This window comes from Clupea harengus, chromosome 14 (assembly GCF_900700415.2).
Source record: "Clupea harengus chromosome 14, Ch_v2.0.2, whole genome shotgun sequence".
NCBI lineage: Eukaryota > Metazoa > Chordata > Actinopteri > Clupeiformes > Clupeidae > Clupea > Clupea harengus.
Genome location: NC_045165.1, coordinates 23,052,049 through 23,077,331, shown reverse-complemented (window position 1 = coordinate 23,077,331; position 25,283 = coordinate 23,052,049). Strand labels below are relative to the sequence as shown.

At 42.5% G+C, this 25,283-nt stretch overlaps 2 long non-coding RNA genes across 2 annotated transcripts; both read left to right on the top strand.

The window, feature by feature from the left end:
* Positions 1-14,767: 14,767 nt before the first annotated feature.
* On the top strand, positions 14,768-15,541 carry LOC122133464. Its single transcript, XR_006152780.1, has 3 exons — positions 14,768-14,859; positions 15,183-15,332; positions 15,482-15,541. It is a non-coding gene; the product is annotated as an uncharacterized LOC122133464 (long non-coding RNA).
* Positions 15,542-23,911: 8,370 nt separating this feature from the next.
* LOC116223507 lies at positions 23,912-24,667 on the top strand. Its single transcript, XR_004165120.1, has 3 exons — positions 23,912-23,942; positions 24,057-24,297; positions 24,422-24,667. It is a non-coding gene; the product is annotated as an uncharacterized LOC116223507 (long non-coding RNA).
* Positions 24,668-25,283: the final 616 nt, after the last annotated feature.

Below are 25,283 nucleotides of genomic sequence, written 5' to 3'. Positions count from 1 at the left end.
TCTACGCAACAGGGATCATATTAGGATTCATAGAGACTGGGTGGGACAAATGTTTCATTCAAAATTTGATGGCAAAAGTAGAGGAGCAGCCATACTTATTAATAAGAATATTCAATTTGATGCAACGAGCGCCATCTCTGATCCAAATGGTAGATATGTAATGGTTGTGGGAAAGCTATTTCAGATCCCCGTCATATTAGTTTGTATATATGCTCCTAATTTTGATGACCATTGTTTTTTTGAGAGGATGTTTAGCTCTATCCCTAATCTTGACAGTCATCATCTTATTTTGTCTGGTGATTACAATCTAGTAATGGACCCAACATGGGATCGTTCGTCTCACTCTATGTCAAAACCAACTAAATCAGCTCAAACAGTGCAAGCATTCATAGATTCACATAAACTGATCGACCCATGGAGATTTAAAAATCCCTCTAAAAGGGAATATTCTTTCTTTTCCAATGTACACAAATTATTTTCAAGAATAGACTTTTTTCTAGTTGATCCTTTTCTTCTAAATGTTATCACCGAATGCAAATATCACTCAATTATGATCTCTGATCATGCCCCTGTAGGTATGACAATAAAACTTCTATCTCAGAGGTCCAGGCGGTCATGGCGACTTGATCCACTCTTGTTGGCTGACTCTGACTTTGTTGAGTTTGTCTCAGAACAAATAGATTTCTACCTGGAAACCAACAGAACAGATTACATATCAGCCTCAACTCTGTGGGAAGCACTTAAGGCATATCTTAGAGGACAGATCATTTCTCACAATGCACGCACTAGAAAAAAACACCATAATGCTATTATAGATGTATCCTCCAGAATTAAGACTTTGGATAACCAGATATCAACGTCCCCCACCCCTGACTTGGTCAAAACAAGAATCAGCTTACAAACTGAAGCGGATCTTCTATCTACCAATGAGGCAGAAAGGCTGATATTCAAGTCCCGTAGTCGATTTTATGAAGAGGGGGATAAACCTTCTGAACTACTGGCCAGCCAGCTTCGTCAGAAAGCAGCATCTCATATCATACCACAAATTAGACTGTCTGATGGTTTACTAAGCGAAGACCACCAAGCTATAAACAACCAATTTAAAGAGTTTTACTCAAAACTATATTCATCAGATTTAAAACCAGATCAACACCAATTTGATGCCTTTTTCTCCAATTTAAACATACCCACAGTTGATCCAGACTATAAGGCAAACTTAGATCAGCCCCTCACACAGAAAGAAATCATCACTGCAATAATGTCTTTACAAAGTGGGAAGGTTTCTGGCCCAGATGGGTTTTGTACGGAGTTCTATAAAAAATTCCAGGATCAACTAGCACCTCTCCTTCTTTCAGTGTATGAGGAAGCATTGGAAACCAAAGTCCTCCCACCCACACTCCGACAAGCATCCATTACACTACTACTTAAGAAAAACAAAGATCCACTTGACTGCTCATCTTATAGACCCATCAGTTTGACAAACTGTGATGGTAAAGTGTTTTCCAAAGTAATTGCCCTCCGTCTTGAGTCAGTCCTACTGGATTTGTTCAAGACAGGCAGTCTTATTTTAATTTGAGACGCCTGTTTAACATCATTTATACCAAGTCTGATAAAATAGTCCCTGAAGCAGTCGTATCTCTTGACGCAGAAAAGGCATTTGATAGGGTCGAGTGGGACTATCTCTTTTATACACTACATAGATTTGGGTTTGGCCAAAATTTCATTAAGCTAATCAAATTAATATACACTGACCCTACTGCTTCAGTTTTTACCAATTCTATCTCCTCTGATTACTTTGGTCTACACAGAGGGACCAAACAAGGTGACCCCTTAAGTCCACTACTTTTTGTTCTAGCTATAGAGCCACTTTCAATTGCATTAAGAAACAATGGTAAAATAGAGGGTATTGTGCGTGGGGGCCTAACACATACTGTCTCACTATATGCTGATGATTTATTATTATATGTCACCAACCCAGTTACCAGTGTACCTGAAGTCCTTGATGTTCTTGAACATTTTGGAAAAATATCAGGGTACAAGCTTAATTATAACAAAAGTGAATATTTTCCTATTAATAAAACTGCTGAAATATATCCCAATTTACCCTTTAAGCTCTCAGCTAACTCATTTACATACCTAGGTGTAAAAGTTACCAAGTCTTATCATCACTTATTTAAAAACAACTTTGCTTCTCTTCTGGAACAGACCAAAAAAGATATTCAGCGGTGGTCCATTCTACCATTATCCCTTATTGGGAGAGTAAATTCTATAAAGATGAATGTAGTACCAAAATACCTTTATTTATTTCAAGCTATACCTATATTCATACCAATGTCATTTTTCAAAGCCTTCAGCCAGTCAGTAACTTCTTTTATTTGGAATAGTAAAGCTGCACGTATAAGAAAATAATTTATGGAGAGACCTAAAGCCTGTGGTGGATTGTCCCTGCCAAATCTCCGTTCATATTACTGGGCTGCTAATTTAGATGCTAACTCTCTATGGCTAAAGGAGTGGGATGACACAGCCCCTGCGTGGCTTGAAATTGAACTTGCTACAAGTAGGCCACACTCACTTCCTGCTTTACTCTGTGCATCTTTACCAACAATAGTGAATAATGTGAATGGAAATGTAATTGTGAATCAGTCTTTGCGCATCCTCAAACAATTCAAAAAATGCTTAGGCATCCAAAACATCTCTATCTACTCTCCAATAACAAATAATCATCTTTTCCAGCCATCTCTGTTAGACAATGGCTTCAAGATCTGCCGTGATAAAGGTATACATAGCATAAGGGACCTTTATTTTGAAAACACTTTTTTTCACTTTGAACAGCTGTCCGCAAAATATGAACTGACAAATGCTCACTTCTTTCGCTACTTACAAATCAGAGATTTTGTGCGTAAGAAATTTCCTAACTTTCCAAACCTCCCTCCCTTATCCTGCTTGGACTCTTTGTTAAAGGTTAATTTGTTAAAAAGAGGTAGAGTATCAATGATTTATGCAGAGATCATGAACATACTGAGTCCCTCTGTATCTCATATAAGGGAGGAATGGGTAAATGATATTGGGGTAACACTTTCTGATGAAGAATGGGAGATGGCTCTTTTTAGGGTACATGCCTCGTCTATTTGCTCAAGACATGCCTTAATACAGTTTAAAGTCTTGCATCGTCTACACTATTCAAAAGTTAGACTTGCAAGAATATTTCCAGATATAAACCCTGTGTGTGACCGATGCAAACAGGCCCCTGCGACCAACGGCCATATGTTATGGTCTTGCCCAAAACTTACGGAGTTCTGGGATTCCTATTTCAAAACAATTTCCCAAATATATAACTATCATATTCAGCCATCATCTGCAACTGCCATCTTTGGTATCACACCGTGTTCAGAAGAATCCAATCCACCAGCAAACCTACAACGGGTCATTGCTTTCTCCTCATTATTGGCTAAGCGTGCCATTCTTTTTAAATGGAAAGATCCAAAGCCTCCAACACATAGTCAATGGATAAGAGACATGATGCAAAACATAAAACTAGAAAAAATAAGATGTACACTGAATGGCTCAATGAAGAAATTTCATAAAACATGGGATCCTTTTATACAACATGTAAATATGTTACCTGGCCTAGAACTGTAAATATATATTGTATTATATCTTGTCACTGTAGTTTATCTTGTCACTATTGATCTGCCCTACTCATATACCGAAATATAGGGTTATAAATATATGAAATATATATATATATATGAAATATATAATAATAATAATAATATATAATAATAAATAGTATACAATAATATTACATGAAATATATATATATATATATATATATATATATATATATATATATATATATGAAGATAAATAATAATAATAATAATATATGAAATACTGGGATGCTGTTTTGTTTTGTCTTGTTTTTTTTTTGTTTTTTTCTTTCTTGTTCCCTTAGGTACTGTATGTCTGTCATTTGTCATGTGAGGTGTCAATTGTTGTTGTTATATCATTTCATATCATATAACTTCTAAAATGTATTGTCTGTAAAGTGGTAAAAAATCACAATAAATAAAGTGTTTAAAAAAAAAAAAAAAGTAACTAGCGTTCACTAGGGGGGCCCATCATAATATCTTGCACCTGGTCCTGTCGTTACTACGTTATGCCACTGCAAGGCACAAAGACATTATCCACACATCTAGATACCACCACTTCACCTCACAGCAGGGAAGTGTTTTTCGTCTTACGTCTTTCACGGCCTCTCATGCCTCAACTCAAAAAGCTCTCCCTCATGAAAATGAGGCACCCTTTAAATAGGGCAGCCCATTGGGCTTAATTGGACCAATTAGGTCTCCCGGGTCCAGTCACTATCGTGGGGAAGCCCGGACTCAACCATTGCGTCGGGGAAGTCCAACCCACACCAGGGCCAAACTCCTTTTGAGAGTGAGTAAGAAAGGGGGGAATGTCACCTTCTTACATAGCCTATTGCAATGCAATTTGAACAGGCCTGCCTGCATGTGTAGTGAAACTGTTACAGATGATTCAGAATGCGGCAGTGCATTTGGTTTTTGATCAGCCGAGGAGGACACATGTACCTCCTCTGCATGTCGCACTTCACTGGCTCCTTGTAAATGCTGGACTTCAATTTGCCTATTTAATTTGCCACTTGCCTATTTAAATGCTTTGATCCAGCTCTACTCTCCCTTTCGATCGCTTCTCAGACACTTCACATGTCCGTTGTTTTTGTCTCCTCTCAGCGGCAAGAGACTGCAGACAAGACTGCGTGATAGCTCAGTGGTGGAATGATCTACCTAATGTCCATACTAGCGACAGCCTTGGTACATTCGAAAAGCATTTAAAAACTCACCTTTTGAAACAGCATTTGACTAATTATATTATATACTGTACATATATAATAGTATTATTATTATCATTATAGCAACAATTTATATTTACTTTAAAGTATATAAATAATGATAATGTTTTATGGATTTAATTTCATTATGCTTATTCTAATTGATGTTTTTACAGTTTTTTTATGTAATGTTTTGTAAGTCACTTTGGATGAAAGCATCTGCTTAATAACTTAACCATAACTATAACACCTGATGAGCTCCATTAAAACCCTTTGATAAGACATTACTGTCAAAATCCTAGAATTTATCTGCATCACTCATGACATCATCGGCTGAGAGCTCTACTTTGAGAGTTCTACTTTGCACATTCTACTTGGCACATTCTACTTTCACTGACTTTGACTTGACTGAGAAAGATACAACATTGGAGAACGCTTTCTGCCTGCCATTGCTACCATTTTACATTGATTCACTGTTTTGAAATACCATTTTGATTTTTTAACCTTGTGATTTTGTGTTTTAACATCTGGTGAGCCACAAAAGAGTACATTTTGTAACAGTGAAAGTAAGAGGTATCAATTGAGTTCATCAAACTGCCGAAGATGGAGTCGCGTGGTTGTTTCCTGGATGCCTTGAGGGCTGCATTTTCCAGCATCAGGGACAAGATCCATAAAAGGGGAGTGAAACAGAGACGTAGAAACTACCGTATCAGTAAGATGCAGGCCATAGAGAAAATGGACCAGGAGAGGGGCAGAGGACTGAAGGCGACAGTGAGACCTGAGGTGGAGGTGGTGAGGTCTAGAGCTCGACTTGTGGCCTCAGGATGGAGGCCGAGGGGGGAACAGGGAGAGGTGTCAAAGAGCAAAGTCCAGGAGAAAATGGACACCACCCTCCAGGCTTTCCAGGAGAGCCGTAAGCCCCAGAGGGTCCAGCTAAGAGCCCAGACACAAAAAACATCTGGATGACACCAAGAAATTGCTTAAGGAGGAAGTGACTGCTGAAGTCCTACAGGTGCAAGTCGAGGCACCAGTAGAGACAAGCAGTGGTCGTGGGAACACAAAGACCAAAACCCTGAGTAAGAACATGGAGAACACATAGTAGAAGGAAGTAATGTTATTCAGTAGTGATTGAAAGGATGACTGATCATATTTTTCTTTTACCCTTTCTGTAGCCTGCTTACCCCTGAGAGGCGAGAAGGCCTGTTGCCAGAAATGGCAAGATACGGTCCTGGAAGGGATTGTCGCTACACGATGGTAGTCCTTTGGGGCGATCGTAGTCCCTCACATTGCGCATGCGTCATTTTGCGACACTGTCGACTGCTGTCGACAGCGAAGCCGCGCGCGCATGCGTCACAACGACCGTTTTCAATCATGGAGAAAAGCGACGAAAGCCAGTTTTTTGAAAACATGACCATTTATTTAAAAACAAAGAAGATGTCACCGTGGACAAAACAGATGAGGTGGAGGATCAAAAAGTCTCTCCCCAGTTTCGTTTCATATGTTGACGTAGAGCCTTATGCTGTTAGCCGTTTACAACATAATTAAATATAACATTAAATATACCCACATTATGCGTTAAGACAAGCCCCATATGTTGCCGTTTAAACCGTTTACAACATTATTAAATATTACGTTAAATAAACCTACATTATGCATTAAGACAAGCCAGATATGTTGATGTTGATGTTGATGTTGATGTTGAGCCTTATGCCTGTTGTATATTAGGGTGAAAGCAAGCAACGGAGCAGACGTAGTGTAGAACTATACTTTACTTCACTTCTTCATCAATCATACTCAATTACATTTCCTCAGGTATCTCATTATCCTAGCGTAGCGCCCCTAGTGGATTGTAAGATATACCACATATTCCCTCTTTCTTAAAGAACCTCTGCCGGTGGCCCATTGTACAACTAGCCTACCTATTAAGAACTTCATTAGGCAGAACAATCACAACTTCAGTATTGACCATATACTAGATGTATTTTCTTTACCTTAAGAGACTGTACTTAAACATATAAGATTTAACAAGTTCAGTATTTAAACCTTGAGCATAATAAAGCATAACGTATGCAGAATATTAACAATCACAAATGATACAACAGATCAATATCATTCAGTGCACACAGCTATAGAACACAATGTAACACATTTTTTTAAATGAATATCTCTTCCCTCTTTCTTTTGGAAAAGTGTCTATGTTACATAGTCCTTGTGCCATTTCTGGAACACGAACAGTTCTCCTAGACGGCAATGCAGTATCAGGCGGGTGTGGCCTGCAGCAGCTCATGTGTCTCATCAGGAGGAGGTGGAGTGGGAGGTACAGGCATGTTGACTGGCAAGGCAGGGGCAAGATGACTTGCGTTCCACATTTTGCCATCAGAGAGGCGAAAGGTTGCAGGGCCTCTCTGTTCAATGATTTGCAGTGGCTTTGTAAACTTGTGAGCACCTTTCTTTATCAGAGTAGGCTTTTAATGCGCACAAAGCCACCAACCTGAAATGTCGGGATCTGTGCACTGCGGCGTTTGTCAGTGTACTCCTTTGATTTTAGTTGTTTCTTCTTAACAGTGTCTCTAAGTTCTGCATCGTCCAACTGCATAGACGTGTACGCAAGCCCCTAATGTTTCAATTTGGTGTTCATCGGGCGACCATGCAGCAGTTCAGCAGGGGAGACTTGTGTGATTGCATGGGGAGTAGCACGATAAGAAATCAGTAGTAAACTGCTTCCAAGGTTACCCCTCAATGTCTGCTGTCTGGAGGCAGTCTTTTAGGTATCTGTTCCAATCTTTCAACTTCGCCATTGCATCGTGGATAATAGATGGAACTACGGCAATGTTTAATATCTCCGGCTGGCAAGGAATGCTTCAAATTCAGCAGGAGACAAAAAGCTGACCCGTTGTCTGTCACCAGTTCAAATCGGGTTTCCTTCACGGCTGAAGACAGTAGAAAGAAACTTTAATGGCAGTAGCTGAAGTTCACCTCAGAGGTGAATGCCACCTCTGGCCACTTGCTGTACTAATCCACAAGAGTAATAGCATAACGGCAATCCGGAGGCGCACGGAGGTAAGGACCAACAAAGTCCACTGCAAGCTTTTCCCATGCTGCATTGGGAAGACTCACCGGATTCAGTGGGGAAGCTCTGACGATGGCAGTCTTGTCATGTTGAGTGCATGTGACGCAGGACTTCGATGGCGGTCTCTACAGCTGCATCCATACCTGGCCACCAATAGAGCTCCCTAAGTCTTTGCTTTGTACGTACAATTCCCTGATGTGTATCATGGGCAATCTGGATCAGTTTGGGCTGAATTTCTCTTGGAACTACAACACGGTGAGTGCCACGGATAACACATTCATCATGTTCTGCAAGCTCAGTGTGAATTCTGAAGTATGGTACAAGAGCTGGATCAAGACCTTTAGCAGTGCACGGCCAACCTGTCCTGATGTGCGCCCTCACCTGTTGTAGAATAAGACAGTCTTTACATGCAGCAGTCAGCTCTTCATGGTAATGGCAGCAAATCAATCAGACACTAATGCAATCATCTCCATGTCAGGTCCACATTGCAGTCAGTGTCAGGCAAGTGGTAGACGTGAAAGACAGTCAGCAATTACATTGTCACATCCACGTTTGTACTCAATTGTGTAATTGAATGTCAACAGTCTTGCGGACCACCTAGCAATTCTCATGCCTGCTCTCCCAAGGCCCTTTGTGGTGAGCAGCGTTGTCAGAGGACTGTGATCAGTGCGAAGAGTAAAATGTCTACCCCACAGGTAAGTACGCCAACGCTCAGTTGCCCAAACGCAGGCAAGAGCTTCCTTTTCGACTGTGCTGTATTTCCATTCACAGTCTGTAAGTGTACGTGATGCAAAAGCAATAGTCTTTTCAGTGTCTCCATGGAGTTGTGTAAGTACAGCACCAATGCCATAGTCACAGGCGTCAGTTGTGACAACAGTAGGCAGCCTCGGGTCAAATAAAGCAAGGGCTGGGCTAGTAATTATCAGTTCCTTAAGCTGACAAAAAGCTTTCTCAGTTTCGTCAGTCCATTTGAATGTGCTGTCTTTTCTCAACAGAGCACATAGTGGTTCCACCACCACAGCGTAGCGTGGAACAAACTTGGAGTAAAAGGAGGTGAGCCCCAGGAATGAGCGTAGCGTAGGAGCATCCTTTGGAGAAGGGGCATCAGCAACAGCTGTGACATGTCCTTGGTCAGGCTGTAGGCCCGACGCAGATATCACATGGCCTAGGAATGGAAGTTCAGTCTTTCTGAACTGACACTTTGACATGTTGAGTTTAAGGCCACTGTTATCTCTAGGCGATGTAGCACAGCTTTGAGGCGTTGTTCATGTGTTTCAGGAGTTTCTCCATATATAATTATGTCATCCAAGTAGCACTGGACGCCTTTCAATCCAGCCAGTATCTGAGACATCATTCTCTGGAATGCGCTCGGTGCAGATGCTAATCCGAATGGTACTCTGGTGAAACGGAATAGCCCTTCATGTGTGATAAAGGCAGTCAGGTCTCTACTCTCAACGTGCAACGGCATTTGATGGTAAGCATTCTGTAAGTCTATAGTAGAGAACATCTGAGCCCCCCTCAGTTCATGGAACACTTCCTCTATGTGCGGCAAGGGTTGGGCTATCAATGACAACTGATCTATTAGGCTCTCGTAGATCGACACAAAGTCTCAGCTGTCCAGTTTTCTTTCTGATGGCCAGTATCGGCGACACCCATGGCGATGAATCTGCTCTCTCGATGATGCCTTCCTTTTCCAACCGCAGCAGTTCTGCAGTGACTTCATCACGGATGGAGAATGGTAAGCGGCGTAGCTTTTGCTGGACAGGAGTGATCTCTGTACGCACCTTTACCTTGTGTACAAAGTTGACGACCTCTCCCAACTCTGCAACAACAGTAGTGTGCTGCACTGGAATTGTGGGAGGTGTAGAGCCATGAATACAGTCACTTGAAATGTCCAATCTCAAAGCAGTGAAAAGATCCATGCCTAAAATTGGTGTTCCCCCTGGGACAACGTAAAGATTTGCATTGGCAGATTTGGTATTGCAAGTCACATTCAAAGCTAGACAGCCAAGCACAGGTATTGGGGTCTTTGTGTATGTCATCAGACGCAGAGTAGGGCTTGTAAGCGAAAAGTCTTTGAAGTTTTCTTCGTAAAAGCACTGAGGTATAATGGAAACAGCAGATCCTGTGTCAATTAGTAATTTCGTATTTACACTAGTGTCACCTGCTGCTTGAAGTGACACATTGCACCACAGTTTATTTGTCTGGAAATCATTTTCATTCCCAATGCTTAACACAGTGACATCTGAAACTTCTTTTACAGTGGATGCAGGCATGCTTTTGCAAACTTTACCGTAATGTCCTGTCTTGTGGCACTTGTTACAGGTAACTGACTTGGCAGGGCATGAAGAACTGTTTGCCAAGTGACTGGATGCTCCACAACGGTAGCACTTCTTTCCTGCGGAAGGATTTGTAGTTTCATATTGCTTGGGCGCGAAACGGGAGTAGTTGCGATGATGCTGCGAGGTCTGTCGTTTTCCTCCGCCGCGAAAAGTAGTGCCATGGACGGCCCCAACAACTCCATCATCTTTCTTAGCCATCGCTTTTGCCTCGGCAAGCACAGTTTCTATTTGGCTAGCAAGCGTGACAGCCTTTTGTAAAGTCAGTCCAGTTTCTAATAGCAAGCGTTCTCGTATTCTGGAACTGTTAGTTTTCTCGACCAGTTGGTCTCTAATCATGTCATCTGTCACCTCTCCAAACTCGCAGGTAGAGGCTAGCTCGCGCAGGGCAGCAATATAGTGTACAACAGACTCACCAACGTTTTGGCTGCGTAGACGGAACTTGTTCCTTTCGGCCACAACGTTCACTTTGGGCATGAAGAAGGCCTTCAAGGCTTTAGTAGCATCTTCGTAAGATGTCCCCATTTCGAGATGGTAGAAAATTCGTTGTGCTTCCACACCAATAGAATAGAATAGAATAGACTTTATTTGTCATTGTGCATTGGATACACAACGAAATTTGTTTGTGCAACCACTAAAAAAAGTGCAAGTTGTGCTGGGTGGAGGGTATGAGGGTTGTGTGATTGTTAGTTCTGTATGGCCTGGGGATGAAAACTGTTTCTGCAGTCTGGAGGTGCGGGCTGTAGTGGCCGGTAGCGCCTGCCAGAGGGTAGCAGGGTGAAGAGATGGTTTGCGGGTGAGTCTCATCCTTCAAAATGCCACATGCTCGGCGGAGGCAGCGTGTCCTAAAGATGTCGTCCAGGGGAGGCAGTGGAAGTCCAATTATTCTCTCCGAAGACCTTATGACCTGACTGAGGGATTTCCTGTCCTTGTCTGTGCAGTTGACATACCATGCAGTGATACAGTATGTGAGGACACTTTCAATGCAACAGTGGTAAAAAGACTTAAGCAGCTCGGAAGACAGGTTGTTTCTTCTTTCAGTAATTCTCAAGAAGTAGAGCCGCTGGCTGTGCTTTCTTGACTGGTGGCGGTTGTGGTTACTCATCCATTTCAGGTCCTCTGAGAGCATAACCCCCAGGAACTTAAAGCAGGAGGTCCTCTCCACTTCCTCACCATTGATGATGAGGGGTTGAGGGTTTGCCTTTTGCCGTCTGAAGTCAACTATGATTTCTTTTGTCTTTTTGACATTCAGGGTCAGGTTGTTTTGCTTACACCATCCTGTCAGTCTGTCAACTTCGTCTCTGTAGGCACTTTCATTTCCGTTGGTGATTTGTCCTACCCACAGTCGTGTCATCTGCAAATTTGATTACTGTATTTGAAGTATGGGTGTTGGTGCAGTCATATGTGTAGACGGAGTAGAGCAGGGGACTCAATACACAGCCTTGTGGAGCTCCGGTGCTGAGGGACAGGCTCGAGGATTGGTGAGGACCCAGTCTCACTGTCTGGGGGCGATCTGTTAGGAAATCCTTAATCCACATACACAGGCTGTAGCTGAGGCCCAGATCAAGGAGTTTGGTGATCAGCCGGTTGGGGACGATGGTATTAAAAGCTGAGCTGTAGTCTATGAAGAGGAGTCTCACATATGTCTCCTTCTTGTCCAGGTGTGTCAGCGTTGTATGGAGGGCTGTGACGATAGCATCCTCAGTGGACCTGTTTTCCCTGTAAGCATACTGATGCTGGTCGAGGGAGCGAGGGAGGGCAGCCTTAACGCGCTTCGCCACCAGCCTCTCAAAGCACTTGGCGATGATGGGAGTGAGCGCCACAGGTCTATAATCATTAAAGTGCTGATGTTGCTTTGCTTGGGCACAGGAATAATAGTTGCTGTTTTAAAACAGGTTGGTACGACCGCTTTGGCTAAAGACATATTAAAAATGTCCGTAAAGACATCTGCGAGCTGGTATGCGCATTTCTTTGAGCACTCTTCCTGGAATGGGCATCTGGTCCCTCTGCCTTCCTTGTGTTCACAGACCTGAGGATGTGTCTTACCTCCTCTGCTGTTATCATGGCTGTGTGGTCTGTGCCAGCAGGTGGGGGAGCAGCTCCATTATCTAGCCCAGATGTCTCGAAGCGGGCATAGAAGTGGTTGAGCTCCTCTGCTAAGGAGGCATTGGTGTTTGTGGGTGGGTTGCGGCTTCCCCTGTAGTTGGTGATCTGTTGTATGCCTTGCCACACTTGTGTTGGGTCTCTGTTGGTGAAGTGGCCCTCAATCTTCTCCCTGTACATGGCTTTGGCCTGCTTGATGCCTTTTTTCAAGTTGTGCCTGGCTATGCTGTACTGTGCTCTGTCACCTGATTTGAAAGCTGTGTTGCGCTCCCTCAGAAGGGCCTGGACCTCCCCAGTCATCCAGGGTTTCCTGTTAGGGGGAATCCTGATGCGGGTGTTGGTGGTGATATTTTCAACGCAGGTCCTGATGTAACAGAGGACAGCAAAGGCATACTCATTCACATCCTGATTAAAAAACAAGGTCCAGTTTGTTCGTTCAAAGCAGTCCTGGAGCTGTAGAGATGCATCTTCAGGCCACTTCCTAACAGTTTTGATGGTAGCTTCTTGTTTTTTAATGATGGGGCGATATGCTGGAATCAGGGATAGTGACAGGTGATCAGACTGGCCCAGGTGTGCGAGGGGTGAGGCCCTGTATCCCTTTTTAATATTAGAATACACACAGTCCAGAATATTTTTTCCTCGAGTTGCACACTTTACGTGTTGATCAAAGCTGGGCAGCACCGTCTTGAGGTTGACATGGTTAAAGTCACCAGCCACGATAAAAACGCCCTCTGGATAAGTGGTCTGCTGTTTGTTTATAGCTGCTAGTAGATAGCCAAGTGCTGCATTAGCGTTGGCATCTGGTGGGATGTATACTGCTGTTACCACGGTAACGGAGAATTCGCGTGGTAAATAAAATGGTCTACATTTGACTGCTAGCATCTCTAGATCGGGTGAACAGTGCTTATCGATGACAGTGGAGTTTGTACACCAGTCCTTTTTTACATATGCACATAGTCCTCCTCCACGGCTCTTACCAGAAGCCTCTGTTCTATCGCTGCGATGAAGTGAGCGACCTGACAGCTCCACCGCTGTGTCTGGGATCCCCGAGTGTAGCCAGCTTTCCGTGATGACAATGACGGAGCTGTCTCGTATGGTTGACCGGGTCGATATATCCAAATTAAGCTCGTCCATCTTGTTTCCTAAAGACCTTACATTCGCGACGTAAAGACTGGGCAGTGGTGGTCTGTTTGGAGCCCTCTTTAGCCTAGTCAAGTCACCGGACCTGCAACCCCGCTTCTGTTTACGTTCCCTCCTCCGTCTTCGGGGTATGCCGCTCGGTGTTGCTATCCATGGAGACGCCGGTGTTCTGGCTATTCCCAGAGGAATCCCATGCGAGTGTTGAAAGGCACTCGTTATCGGAATTTGGCATGTTCTACCGAAGTACAATAAATCCTCTCTATTGTAGAAAATATTTGACGATTGATTTGGTTTGATTTGAATGATTTCACTGCATTGTTTTAGGGAGCACTGAGCCGCTGCGACTATGCGCGCCGCCATGGCAACATGACTCAGTGCAGTGAATCAAGAGCGCGCGCTTTCTTTTGTCCGCCAATTCCTTCTCGGACAGTGCAATCAAGTACGTCTCAAAACTTCTCAGCCAGGTATCAAAAGTAATTGTAGGTTCACCTGGTGATTGTAGGAACGGTAGAGGTTGTGTCAGGCTGAGTAGTGCCATATCCTCGTCGCCAATATGTTGTATATTAGGGTGAAAGCAAGCAACGGAGCAGACGTAGTGTAGAACTATACTTTACTTCACTTCTTCATCAATCATACTCAATTACATTTCCTCAGGTATCTCATTATCCTAGCGTAGCGCCCCTAGTGGATTGTAAGATATACCACAATGCCGTAAACCGTTTGTGTCTGAGCATGCGCAATGTGAGGGACTACGTTCCCCCAAAGGACTACCATTGTGTAGCGACAGGGATACCAGTGGTCCAGGACAACATGGGGAAGCGTAAGTGAAATAGAGTACAATAGTCGGAATGGAACAGACTGCAATATATCTATGGCTGACCATATTTTCCCTTCACTTTTTCAGAGGGCTAATCTATGATTGATCATATCTTTGTTTGACCTTTGCCTGTAGGCTGCGTACCTGTAGCCTGCACGAAAGAAGGCCTGTAGCCAGGCATGGCTGGACTTGGTCCTGGAAGAGATATCAGTGATCCAGGACAACATGGGGAAGCGTAAGTGAAATAGAGAATACACAAATTTGCCAAAAATACAATCTTATTTTAGTTACATGATAATGATTATCAGTTATCAAATGATCAAGTTACACTTCTCAGCCGCCTTTAGATGATTAAACCAGTATTTATCATTTCGGGGGATTAACACTAGGACATTAATTGTACATGACTGCCTCGATAATGAAATATATTTTACATCAGAGAGCTCTTTCTGTGATGGTGAGGAAGAACCTATGGAGAAAAAGGAGCAGGAGATGAGCCTGGCTGAGCAAGAGGAACATCCTGTCCCTGTGGAAATAAGTGAGTTTAGAATAGAGATTGAAGGAAGAACTGATTTGACAAATGAGGTGTTCTGATAGAAAGAGAGACAAGGGTATTCTTAAGATGTGCCAGCCATTTGTGAAAGCAGTCTTACATACATGTACAGGAAACACACTTGTCTTTTGCTTGTCTGCTTTGCTGAGTCTTGTTTCATATGAGTGGTAATTATACAGGCAAGAAGTTTAGTTGTTTAATGAATTAAGTTTACAGGCAAGATGTTTGGTTGTTTGATTTAGGATTTATGTGAACCCAGCTGTGCCATGTATCTGAAATGTATTTTGAATGTCTTGTGTTTATGAAAGGCACTGACTCAAGCATCCCAATACTGTCTGAATTGGGAAATAACGACCAAATGGAGGACGAAGTGCAAATTGGAAACAAGGATCAGGGAGAGGCCCAAGGAATGAACTTGTTTGGCCAAGCAGAAACTCACTGCAACAACTTTTATCACAGTGAGTCAATCAGAATGATTACAAGAAGCCCAACATTTTCTTGCCTAACCCAGGGTACAGCACTTTGACTGCAACTACCTGACCATTTTTCTGATGTCTTGAAAATGTTGCCGGATGGCTGGGTCCTGTCAATGTGGACGGGTTGGCAGAGAGAAGGGTGTCTGATCTTACCTATGATCAAATTAACACCTACCTCAGCTACAATAACATGGGTAAGTCAAAAGTACAAGTCTTTGCAAGGATAAAGTAATTGAAATAATCAGTTCTACAGATGTAGCATATGTCGTCTCTTTTTGTAGAGATCAGTGAATTGAATGAATGCATGTACTCTTTGACACTATGGCACAGGTTATGATGCTGATGATAGACATCTGTCTCCGCCGTACGTCACATTGGATGACTGCAGTGAGGCAACGGGAGACTACTCCTACATCTATTCAACTTTCACATCTTTCAAATAAATTTGTGAATAAAAACAGAAAGGGAATGGACAGCTATGGGGACAAAATGCTATTATTATTATCATTATTATTATTTAATTATTTTAGTTGGATTATTACTATTGGATTGTTCTTATTTTCATCACTAATAGCTCAAATAAAGTATTTTATCCAATAAATATATTGCTGCATTGCACTCTTTATTCATACAGTCACACATGTGTATGTTCATGAATGGGCAGTTCCTGGGAATACATGGTATCATTTTGGTCCTTACAAAATTTCCCCTATTTACAACCATATTTCCAGTGATTGTGCCATCCCATATTTACTGAGATAATGCTATTCAATTTGTTTAAGGGTCATCTGTATCTGCTGCTCATCTGACAAAAACACAAACCCCTTTCTAAAATTCAACAAAACTCTTTGTTTAAAGCACAAAAATATCCTGACATACCATCAATATTATTGCAATTCTGTTAAACTGTTCCTCTGTCACAGGTTATAAAAGAAATAAACATCTTTTCCAAGAAATATTAGTATCCAGGTTATCAACACATAAGTGGAAATAAATACTGAGAAACCCTCAAACAAATAAATTATAAAACTCAAAAGGAGGAACCTGAAAACCAGTGGCGGTTTTGGGCATCGACGAAGCGGGCGGCCGCCCGGGGTAACATTTTTTTCATGACACGTGGGGGGCGGCACGAGCACTTAAAAAAAAAATATATATATATATATATAGCTGCAAGCAGCGATGCGGATTCCTCCAAAGATTGCGAAACCAGGGGAAAATGTATATTCTTCACAATTTTGGATAGAAGAGTAAAGAAGGAAAGAAGAGTGAAGAAGGGAAAGAAGAAAAGAAAGAAGTGTCTTGCTAAAGGACACTTTGACAGGGAATTGAACTTACAACCTTCTGATTACTGAACGACTTCTCTACCCCTGTACCACTGACGGCCAGGTTAATATCTCAAAGATTTGCTTAGATATTACTTCACTTCCTGTGAATTTGAATTTGAGTGGCTGTACCGGACAAACGGTTGTGAGGATCAAAATTTTGTTGATTGAGTTTTGTGAGGCTTGGTCTGAAGATCCTCTCTAGTGATTTTGAAGAAGAGTTGACCAAAATTGTAGGAGGAGTAAGCTTTCAAAGGTTTTTTGATAAAACCGGGAATAACAGAAAATCTATACAACCAAAAATTGGCGCCATTGAACGTTGAATTCGTCTTGATCCAAGGAATCCAATGGTACCTCATTTTTGAAAATCGGTCAAACGGTTCAAAAGTTAGTGTTAACAAAAGTCCAACTTTGACCCGTTGGTGGCGCTAGTGTGGTCTAGTGGGAGACATGAAACTTGGTGTGAGTAAAGAAGGGACTGTTCTTAATGAGTGTGCCAAATTTCAGAAAAAGTTACCATACGGTTCTAGGGGCTGCCATTGACTCCCATGGTACAAGAATAATAATAATAGGAAAGCCTACAATAACAATAGGTTTCCTCGTGACGGAGGAATCCTAATGAATCATCTGGGCCGCGAAGCGGTTTCTATTATCTGTCATATCACTGTGTGGGGATTTGGCAAATTGGCGCCCCTGCTTGCGAAGAAGGTGCCGTGCACAGATGCTGTGTGAGAAGGGGGAAGGGGAGGGGGCGCGGGGGACAGTTCACCTCTGAGTCTCCCAAATGGAACGGGCAAGGGGGGGAACGGGGGATCCACTGTATAGAGCAATACTCTAATGAAATGAGTGGGCTAAAGTCAGTCACACCTCGACTTTCTTCCAAATAACGCACATTCATAATATTATAATTACAGGCCTATAATTCCTGCATGTTTTTGTTTTTCTGAATTGTGTGAAATGGCTAATACAAATAGGTAATACAGAACGATTATGTGGTCACCAAGGTCAAGGTGAATTTGTTTAGTCTTAACTTCTGGACGAGTGACAGTGTTAGGGGATGAAAAATGTGTTGATTGTCGAGTGCCAAATAAGCACAGAGATGGACAGGAAAAGGCCAAAGCCATCAGGTACCCAATTTAGAAAAAAAAGAAAAGAAGAGGAGAAACAAGCAAAACATAAAGGTATGCCACTATGTTCTATCTGTGTGATTACGGTATCCATGTCATGAATAAAGGGCTAATTGGTTAATGGCTAATGTTAATTGGAGGGTATAACTCTTACGTTTGTTAGCCTTCTTGCTATGATGCTGGCTATGCTTATACAACAATAATTCTGTTTCAACTCAACAAAGGGGGTCTCGCCCGGGGTGTAATTCCATGTAGAACCGCCACTGCTGCCACCTCTCTCCAGGCATGATTCCTCCGGTTTGTGTCCCCGTATGAATACAAACTTTGGTCATAAAGAACAGGGTTGTTAGCATCCGCTATAATGAGCTTCTCCTCCATCTTTGTCCAGCTGTTCACGCGACTTCTGCGTGGGGTTGTGTTGGCATTTATTGAAGGGTCAACAAACCAATCAAGCCGCTAGCGAGCTGTTTACCTTGTGGGTAACATTAGATAGCTGGCTCAGACACCTTACAAATCCCCTCAGACGTATTTTTCAGTTACAATAACGGGGTTATTACATTGTACAGCACTGTTTTCAGAAGCACTACCTTAACAGCATCCATGATCAGTAAGCGAAGTAACTGTAAACATAGAATGCTTACATGACGTGATGCATGTTTAGTTGCATACTGTGACGTTTGAGAACCTAAAACTCCGTTTGACCTAGTGCACACGCAAACACAAAAACAGAGTTTTCAGAAATCTCCACTTTGAGCGGAGTTTTTAGAAATGATCGTTTTCCGTGATAAAACCTCCGTTTTCGTGTAAATGAAAGGCCAAACCGCATGAAAATATATGCGTTTTCCGTCCGTGTAAACGGGGTCAGAGGGACAGACTTCCACGACAGAGGGACAGGGACAGGCTTCCACCAAAGCTACAACTTTACAGGATACAGGGAAACAAAGTCAAAAAAGAAAATACAATGAGGAATACATCAAATATGGATTTAGAGTGACAACAGACAGAGCAGGAGAGGAGGTACCACTGTGTTTCGTGTTTTCAACAATACTGTCAAGCCTATTGAGTACATGCAACAGATGTTGCGTGATTTCAAAGGACAGCAGACGATCATGAGAGAGTGCAAAAATAAGTGAAAATGCACTGAAAGCATCATATCTGGTCGCTTTCAGGATTGCAAAATGCAAAAAGCCCCAATAAAATTGCAGAGCAGCTTATTTTGCCAGCAGCTGTAGACATTTGCCGAGCTATGATAAACGAAGAATTTGCAAACAAATTAGACAGACAACACAATGGGAAGATGAATTGGGGAAATGGCAAATGATGTCAAGACCAGCTGATGGCCAAGGATTTTCACTTGAAATCGACGAGACCACAGATGTAACCAATGATGCGCAACTGTTAACATTTGTGCGATACGAGGACAGTGGCACTATGTGCGATGAAATTCTTTTTTGCAAACCACTGCCCGGGCGAACTACAGGTGCAGAGATCTTTAAAGCACTTAATGATTTTTTTCAAAGATCAATATCTCGTGGCAGAAGTGCGTGGCATTATGTAGCGATGGGGCCAGAGCCATGAGTAGCAACCAGACTGGACTATTTGCGCATGTAAGGAGGTTGGCTCCGGGGATAATTTGGACACACTGCCTGATTCATAGAGAGTCTCTGGCCTCCAAAGATCTCAGTGTTGAGCTCAGTGATGTGTTTGATGTCATTGTCTTAACTTCATAAAACATAATGCATTGAATACACGCCTTTCATCCTTATGTCAAGATGAAAATTGTATCAAATGTTAAAATTTTCTTCGATCCACATGCACGCACGCACACACACACGCATGCACGCACGTGCAGGCACATCAGTGGGCCGTGGATTACTTTCTAGTCAGAATGGTGGTCCCTGGGACAAAACCAGTTGAAAACACCTGATTTAGCAGACACTTTTATTCAAAGCGGAAATCGAGAGGAAATGTAAAACTACACTTGGTAAGGAGAATCGAACTTGCAACCTTGAGATTACTAAGCGTCTCCTCTACCCACCCAACCACTCTCAAACTTGGCTGAATTAATACATACATATATACAGCCATATACACAGCTTCTTGTCTTGCTCTCGCAGCGGTGGCGGTGTTGGATTTTGCCATGATTATGGTCTTGTATTCTTCATAAGCGTTCATGATCATCTCCTGCTCACCAGTAGAGAAAAAAAAGAGGCTCTTTCTTTGAGTTCAGTAGCCATTGAACCGTCAGAAAATCATGGTTTTGGTGATCAACCCTGCCCCCTTTTGAAGTAGGACGGGCACGCGCACTTGTCCTGATAAATTTAGTCTGGTTCAAATTAACGTCATGGTTAGACTGCGGATCAGCCGTGGACGGACCGATATATCCTGTCCTCAATCATCTCGGTAATTCAAACTGGCTAATAGGACAATTGATTGACTTAACTTAAGCCCTTACGACGAAGGGGCCCTGATCTGAGGTAGACTTGAAAGAGCAACCTGGTTTGCTGCTGTTGCAGGTGCATCCTCGATTGTAGGCCTTCTATTAGTAGTAGCGGTTGGTGTCTCTCTGGACCGGGGATTAACTCTTTTTAACCATTTAACTATTTTTGTGCAGCAACCGGAATGAGCTCCCGCTTCTCTACACAGGGCATTAGCGAATAGAATTCTGACGAGGGACAGGCATGAAAATCCCTCACCTTTCGGCGAAATTCGCCGTTTTAAAACCAAAATAGGCAACCTACGTGAATCGTGTAGATTCAATGAGAAATGTTTTTTGGGGAGGGGGGGGTGTAGGTATTCATATTCAGTGAACTGCGAACAGGTGCGCGTGCCTGAAGGGAGCGCGAGATTCAGTGAATTGCGAACAGGTGCGCGTGCCAGAAGGGAGCGCGAGTGCATGGAAATATTAACGCGAAGTTGCCTTGTTGCATCACCAGTGCAGACCACCATCAGAAGCTGAAAGCACGCCTGCTGAAGAAGAGAAAGGGGCGAGGCTGAGACTTGGCAAAACAGCGAAAGCGGGCCATGAAGACACTGGTGGTTCAGGCAAAGAAGAAAAAATGATCTGGTTCTGAGAGTATTACGAACTGTAATGTAAATTGTTATCTTTGCCAATAAAATGTATTAAAATTAGGGCTGTCAAAGTTAACGCGTTAATCTATGAGATTATTGTGGCCGAGATTAATGCGATACAATATTTTAAGGCAGTTAACGTAACTTTGTTTACTTCCGATGTGCATTGACACATGACACGAAACCGCCGCGTGCCTGCAGTCAGGAATAGGAGAGACCGAGACGGTAGTTGAAGATGGAGAGAGCAGAGGGATTGTTGGGCGGAAAGTTTCTGTTTAAGCGTAAAAATGACGGAACAACCGACAAAACTAAAGTTGTATGTAGCATTTGTCAAGCTGAATTTAGCTATCACAGAAGCAGCTCGTCTTTAAGTTATCACCCGACAGAAAGCAGTCCCAGGTTAGATGGTCGCCAACCCACACTCCACGACTTCACTAAAATAACTAGACCAGTCCGTGAAAAGGTTACCGGTGCCGGTTGCCGGTGACTCGGCCCATCAACATAGTTGAGGACGGTGGGTTGTCTGAGGTGATTCGAATTCCTTCAGGGGACAATTCTTACGATTTACCGTCGCATACATTCCTTGTATGACGGCGAGAGAGCACGAAAAATTCAGCTCCTCGAAAAAGCTGCCAGCGTCGCCCTTACTGGTGACAACTGGACGTCAGTCAGAAATGACAATTACCTGGGTGTCACAGCTCATTTTATTGAAAATGTATGGAAATTGAGATCTTTTGCATTGGAAGTAAAAAAAATAAAAAAAACATTCGCGACATACAGCGAAGGACTGTGCAGAGGAATTCATCGACGTCTCAAACAGATGGGAGATAAGTGGCAAACTGACCACTTTAGGCACTGATAGTGCCCGTATTATGTTAGCGGCTGCTAGGCTACTTCCATTTTAACATCTACCCTGCGCGGCACACAGTCTACCTGGCTGGCACTTTATAGGTACGAGTTATAGGCCTGAGCCTCTTTGAAAACACAGTTCTGCGTGTAGTTTTGTGTTAAATACACGCTGTCTGAAAGTGATTACTCGTTAATTTATAAGATTTAGTCTTAAGAAGTCAAACAAACTTTTAATCACGATTCATTTAGATTAATGCATTTCAAAATGTGAGATTAATTAGTAATTTTTTTTGTATCTATTGACAGCCCTAATTAAAATCTGAATTGCATAACATTGTATTGGCTGTCAATCATGATGGAAGAGTAGACAAGTTAAGTTACAGCACGTCCACCATCTCTTGTGGGGGCTATGCATTAAGCCATTTGTGGTGCCCTTACCACATTGTGCCTCTTATACTGTATGTTAGACCCAGTGACATCAGTGCATAATACTTAGTAAGGAGGCCATAATCATTTTGGACTCATGGCTGAAGTTAAGTTTCTCCATCTCTCCCCAGGTTGGCAAAAAAAAGCATCTCTAAATGCATCAGATTGATGCTTTAAAGGGGACATATGATGAAAATTCCACTTTTTTAGTGCTTCTACACGTTAATTTGGGTATCTGGCATGTCTACCGACCCAAAAACTCTGGAAAAAAACAACTCCCGCGATTTGTTATGGTTCTTGTACGTCAGAAACGTCATGCTTGAGTGCCAGCGAATGAGCTTCCTTAACAGTGTCCTGTCACAATGATTTGGGCGTCTCTCTTACATGGCCTTGGCCTGCCCCCCCCATCACATCCCCCCGCCCCCCCTACACTCACTTATAGATAGGATCTTTGCCAAAGAATTTCACTTCATTTTTGAAAACCTCGGATACACTTGGGAAAGCTAGCTATCAGCATGGAGAAAATGAAGCCCTCAAGATGCTCTGTGGTCGGCTGCACAAGTCAGCACAGATCTGTACATAATGTCCCAGCCTCAGAAGAGACAAGAGTGAAATGGATTGAATTCATATTTAATGGTAATGTTCCGGAAAGAATTGGCAAAAGTCTGTTGATGTGCGCAAGCCATTTTGAATTGGACTGTTTTACCAATTTGGGCCAATATAACGCTGGACTGGCAACAAGATTGACCTTGCAAGCGGGATCGGTACCATCTATTCGTCGCAGTACAGACGAGGCAATTGTAAGTATCTTTCAAAAAAAAGATTTTGACCGTTTAGTCAATAGTGTGGGCGGTTAGCGACGTTGCCAATGTTAGAGGGCTTGGGGGATGTTAGATAGCATTGTTGCGTTTTGGGGAAATGTGTACTTGTATCTAATTTTCTTTAACAATAACTTTACCATTAGCGTGTAAGATCTAGCCTCGGGGCCGGCTGGTGTATATAGCTCTTGCAGTTTATTCGCTAAAGATGTGTGGCCAATATGATTTTCTCTGTTGGCTATGTGATTCCTTAGGCTAGTCATGTGCCTTGCACAGCAGTTCGTTTGATGTAATTCCTGTGAGAATTTACGTTTGCATGGGTATATAGTGCCTACCGCAAACAACACGATTACTGTGCACTAGTTTGGTAGTTGAAGGTTTTCGAGATTAATTGTTGACACAAAATAACCTGACAGTGAAATGATAGGCTTTGTGTAAAAGTTAGCGACATTAGCATGTTGTACTGTGTAGGAGCCAACATGTGGCTAACGCATTTTTGTGTGAACGGTTAAGCTAGCCTATTTGATTAATGCTTACTTATACAGTAGATAGTATGTTTGGATATCTATGGAGTGGAATTTGTGTCGAAGTATATATTGTCTTTATGAGAAATAGTTCTCTCATCCAAAAAAAAATTCCTTGTGAAAGGGCTTTGTATTGGGGTGGGGAGAGGTGTTAATAGTCCGCCTGCATATATGATTCAAGGCAATTAGCCCTCCTGTTGACACCTTTCGGGTTTCGACACAACAATGATAGGGTCATACATGTTAAATGGGAATTTATTTGTTCATGAACGACGTGATTAGCAGCTAAGAGACTCACCTGCATTTACCAAAACATGAATAACATTGCTGCTTTGTTGTTTAGGAAAGCACATCTAGGGTACGTCATGTCGCCTGCCAAACGGATTCACCAAAGATGTGCGCAGTTGGCACGCAGCTTTCTGTGAAACACTGCGACCTCACTACAAAAGTACAGGTTTGTTTACCCTCAGTTAGTTTCATCATGTCATTCATTGTGTCTCCGTGTTAACGTTGTACAGTATTTTATTAGTTGTGACTCCAAGGATACTGAATGTCTGTTTTATCATAGGCACACAGAAAACTGTGCCCTGCACTGATGTCGGTGTTGGAACCTCAGCTGTGGCCTTCAAAGCATCACAGCCATTCCTAACGTCGACACCAGTAAAGAGGCCAAGTAAGAGACCTCGCTTGGAGGAGGAAGAGGACAACCCTTTTGAGGGAAGTTCAAGTATGGATTTCGGAGAACCACAGGATTCTAGCTATGATCCCGATGACTCAGTCACAGTCTTGACTGAATCAGCAGATGAGACGTGAGTGACTCAATATTGAATCTAAACATTTTAATAATCAGATGAATTACATTCCTACACTTATTTTTAGCTGTAGCAGCATGGAAGTTATTTTTTTGGGGTGAAATCTTTGTCTTTTTAATAGAATGGAATCTTCCAACCCTGTTCATAAGACACCCACATATATTCTCTATGAAAACTGCCTCCTGGAGCTGTTTGAGGTGTGCCCTGTGTCGGCGGGTGACAGATGTGCAAACAAGAAGGGTTGGGACATTCCTCTCTGTAGAACAGAAGTGCCCACACTGTCAGTTCTACAGAAAATGGAATAGTCAGCCTCTTCTTGGTAGCACTCCTGTTGGGAACATCCAACTGTCAGCTGCAGTGTATGCCACTGGTGCAATCTTTCTTCAAACTGGAGAAGGTAATTGTTAATTGACTTTACCTTAATTCACAACATAATTCACTTGTAGTAATTAATTGAACATGGAATATTATCATCTGAATTTTCTGGAGTGAGATTATATATATATATATATATATATATATGTGTGTGTGTGTGTGGTGTGTGTGTGGTGTGTGTGTGTGTGTGTGTGGTGTGTGTGTGTGTGTGTGTGTGTGTTGTGTGTGGGTTGTGTGGTGTGTTCATTTGTATCTACACACAATCCCAAAAGCAGTACTAAAGAGTCCATGTGTCTTTTTTTGACCTCAGATATTCCGGGCAATGCAGTTGAAGGATGTTTCAGTATGACACATTTCGAAGGCACGCCCGGATGTACATAGAGCCTGCAATCGTACACAGCTGGAAAACAGCGCAGGATGGCAATGTTGGACCAGTTATGCCAGCAACAGAAAGTCATTCTAGGTGGTGACTTGAGGGCTGACTCACCAGGTATGGTAATACTGACAGTTACTTTTCCATGAAAATGTCTTTGTTTAGACTAAGGGCTACTAAGAAAACAACATATCATACAATGACATGTGAAATGACTTATAAAGTAAAATAATTA